General features: G+C 34.6%; 1 long non-coding RNA gene across 1 annotated transcript; it reads right to left on the bottom strand.

The window, feature by feature from the left end:
* Positions 1–2,644: 2,644 nt before the first annotated feature.
* LOC107756686 (uncharacterized) lies at positions 2,645–3,755 on the bottom strand. The gene is made up of 3 exons (XR_001641848.1): positions 3,239–3,755; positions 2,999–3,127; positions 2,645–2,797 (listed from the first exon to the last, which is right to left on the bottom strand). It is a non-coding gene; the product is annotated as an uncharacterized LOC107756686 (long non-coding RNA).
* Between the last annotated feature and the right edge of the window lie 518 nt (positions 3,756–4,273).

Below are 4,273 nucleotides of genomic sequence, written 5' to 3'. Positions count from 1 at the left end.
TTGCTGCTCCGGAAAAACAAACGGTATCCACTGTTTACATAACGCTGGATTCTTTAGGAAGCTGAACAAAGTTATCTTTCCCTTACAACCAAAAACACACTTCTTTGGATTGGAGACATTCTTCCCGAGCGAGTCCCGTGCAGCGCTGCGGCCGGATGAAGCGCATTGATGGGCGCGATCTCGCTCTTCCGGGAGAAATGCCCATATAAGGAGTTCCACTCTCGTCTACGTCATGAAGAGCCACGATCGAAAAAAACTCTCCGAAACTTGTACGAACCCGGAAGTAAGATTTTTGGCACAGAAATACTCCATCATACGTCCAAATTGTTTTTTGAAACTTTGTCCATGCTTAGCATGAGAATCCAACTCTTTAACAGTGTAAACAACTCTGAATGCATGAAACAGCATTGTACCCCCCCTTTAAGTTTCAATAAAACTGGGAAGACACTTTCCACAGTTAGGGTTCAAAATATGGTCTGAAATTCATTTTGTTTATTTTATAGCAAATATGAAGAGCATCTAACTGCCTGCTCATAATTTTTTTTTTTTTAAATCTATGCCTTCACTTTTTCTATTCTTTTATTATCCTTTATCCCTTCATGTCCTTGCTTTTACTATTTAGAACGATGACTGAAACGTTGTTTAACTTCTCGTGTTTATTTCCATCTTATGATAAATCACTTGATGTATTCCTCAACTGTAAGTCGCTTTGGATAAAAGTGTCTGCAAAATTAATTAATGTAAATGTAAGGTCAGTGTAAGGAGATGCATAGCCTGCAGAAAATGTTAATAATCAACCTCAAAAAGGCAAAGTATTTACAAAGTAAAAAATAAAGTAATCTTTTCATTTATTTCAAAATTAAGCATTATTTCTTTATTTGCTTGTTTGGTTATATATTTATATTTTTTTCTTTTATTTGTCATCAGAAAGGGTACAAATTACGTAAATTCTTGTCACAATGTGAACACCCAAGCATCATGCTGTAACATGGTTAAAATAGATTTAAAGTGAGGTGTGGCCAAGTACGGTGTCCCATACTCAGAATTTAACCCATCCAAGTGCACACACTGATCAGTTAAACCAGCGCCAGGGCCCTGTGTGTTCCTAATTCAGGCCTGTCAAGAAGGTCAAGATTAGGGACAAAAATCAATATTTTAATTGGGATTCAGACATTTGATGTTTAAAAACAGCTACTTTATATGCTACATTAATTTTGTGTTCAGATAGGAGTTCTAATAGTTCTCACCTTTAAGATAGGAAAGGATATGTGCCTCTACTTTTTAATAAAAATAACTAACGGGACATAAAAGTGCACCTTATTCACAGGAAGACCCATGAATTGATTGATCTTGAAGTCTTCATATAGAGGAAGTCCAATTTCTGGGATAACGGTCTTGCTGTGTTGTTAGGGATGCTCCATCTCGTCAGGACGCTGCCAGCAGCTGCGGGACTGTCTGTTTCCATCCATCAGACTTAATATTGTATACACGGCCTCCTTCAAGATGCAGCACATCCCATCAGTAAAGCCAAGGGAAGATAAACAAATACACAGCCTTGTCAGTTAACAAGTGAGTGAAGTTTAATGGACTGCAGCAATACAGATGTGCTGAGTATATATGCAACTTAATGTGAACTTTTGCATCAGTTTAGCATATATAATTGTCATGCACTGAAGAGATTGAAATGCATTTAGCAGATACAAAAAGTCTGTAAAAATAGGGTCCAATGTACTGTGTTAATGTGAAGGAATTTCCGTGTTGATTTTTCGCAGGTGTTTTCCCTGTATTTTGACTTATGCATTGTGCTGTAGGTTTAAAGGAAATGTCCATAAAATTAACAGAACGTGTCCTGTCAGAAAATCACCTTTTCAGATTCTTTTTTGCTTACAGTGTGTACATTACAGCATAAGAATCAAGACAAAACATGAATGAGGCAACAGAAAAGGTTGATCTTAAAAGTATTCCATTTATTCAGAATTCAATTCATCATCAAATCTGTGGATGTAACATGATGCTCGTATTGTTACAATACAAGAAAAAACTTTAAAAAATAAAGCATAGTGTTGATCATTTTTCTTCCTGTGATGAAGATAATAACATTAACTTTTTTTGAATTAGATACATTTCATTTTACAAACAAGTTTGAGGATAGAGAACAACCAACACACACTGGTCAAAATAAATAAATAAATAGCCTTTTGCTTACAGTGTGTACATTACAGCATAAGAATCAAGACAAAACATGAATGAGGCAACAGAAAAGGTTGATCTTAAAAGTATTCCATTTATTCAGAATTCAATTCATCATCAAATCTGTGGATGTAACATGATGCTCGTATTGTTACAATACAAGAAAAAACTTTAAAAAATAAAGCATAGTGTTGATCATTTTTCTTCCTGTGATGAAGATAATAACATTAACTTTTTTTGAATTAGATACATTTCATTTTACAAACAAGTTTGAGGATAGAGAACAACCAACAAACAAATAAATAAATAAATAAATAAATAGCCTAACAAATAAATAAATAAATAAATAAATAAATAAATAGCCTAACAAATAAATAAATAAATATTAAGTTAAAAAAATAGACATTTCGAATGAATAAATATGTAATCCACATCTCCATAGCAGAACGTCCGTTTAGTTACTTTTGTGACTTGCATTCTTCAGTTTGCAGTTCGCATTCCAGTTTTGGATGAACTCAATGTTATCCTGAATCAAAGGCTTGATATCGTCTGATGTCAATTTTGTGAGGTTATGCGTTGTGAAGTTACAGTTGACATTTGACTCATTCTGGAAAAATCAAAGGACAAAATACATGCATTCCATTACTTAAAATGATCAACTAGTTCATCTTTATATGCTGCATAAGACATTGAATTCTTTCTTTAGTTGAACAGAGATGTTAAAATGATATGAGAATGTTTAACAATTCGTGATGAGGTGTCTCTGGGGTTAAACAATGGATGGTGCAATTCAAAACAAAAGTCTTACCTTGACTACAGTTTCCTGCAGTTTATGCACGTTGTCGAGAATGTTGCCATACAGGTTTTTGGGTACTTCACTTTTAACTGACCTTAGAAATCGCTTCAGGTGTTCTGCAAATAAGGCCTCACACTCACACTGTGGGTACAAAACAGTCCCCATAAGAATCCATTCATGCAATTTATTATTATATTTAAAGCAATTGTTTCAATGTTCTGTAATGCAGAGAAAATTACACAAAATACTCACTGCATTCTTTACTTCTCGTGGTGTTTGAATTTGTACTGATTTATTGAGAGCCTAGAAATTGAAACACAAGTCAGTTGATGTGTGCAACATATTAGTCCATACTTATACAGAACGTATGTTAAGCCAAACAAATACTTCTCTTATTAGAATTGGCGTTTAACTATTTTTAAGTACTAAATCATTTCTCTCACGCGTTAATGCAAAAATAATTTGCTTACCTTGAACTCATGCTTCTCAAGGCTTGTAAGCCTGTTCAGAAGTTCACATAAGGTTTTAGCGACGAGTTTGTCCGAGTTTGCATAGCTAAGAGCAAGCAGTGCCATGAGAAGACCTAGCAGTTTCATGTTCTTGTTCGCAGGGATGCTTTCTAGAGATAATGATCTTATTCTGCACTCAAACCTTATATACACACCATAAAGCAGGAAACTAATACCACATATGTTACACCATGATGTAAACAGTTTCTAAATCGGTTAAAGTGGAAAATACTGGGGTTTCATTAAGGCTATACTGCCCACAGAGGAAAAACATTACACACTAGGTGGTGATAGTTACACACTAACTGTGGACATGTTAATTTTATTATATTAAAAGTTTAGTTTTTGTTGTTATATAATAATACTGTGCATATAATGCTGAAATGCAAATGGGATTTTAAAAAATATATTTTTAATTTATATAATGCAGGCAGCATTCTTGAAAGCAAAGGAACAGTCATATACAAGGAAAACATGAAGCTGGACTGTGCAAAAGTCTCTTAGAAAGACAAGTGGACGTGATAGTTAAAGCAATAGTTCACCTGAAAAGTTGCTGAAAATGTACTCACCCTCAGGCCATCCAAGATGTAGATGAGTTTGCATCTTCATCAGATTTGGAGAAATGTAGCATTCCATCACTTGCTCAGCAATGGATGCTCTGCAGTGAATGGGTGCCATCAGAATGAGAGTCCAAAGATTTTGTTACCATTGCCATGCATTATACGACTGATAGACTGCAACAGTTGGAGTTAAAAATAATCATATGTGTTCTACTGAA

The sequence above is a fragment of the Sinocyclocheilus rhinocerous genome, unplaced genomic scaffold (assembly GCF_001515625.1).
Source record: "Sinocyclocheilus rhinocerous isolate Xijiao unplaced genomic scaffold, SAMN03320098_v1.1 scaffold892, whole genome shotgun sequence".
Lineage (NCBI taxonomy): Eukaryota > Metazoa > Chordata > Actinopteri > Cypriniformes > Cyprinidae > Sinocyclocheilus > Sinocyclocheilus rhinocerous.
The sequence above is the reverse complement of the archived record's forward strand: the minus strand, read 5'-3'. Positions and strand labels throughout refer to the sequence as shown.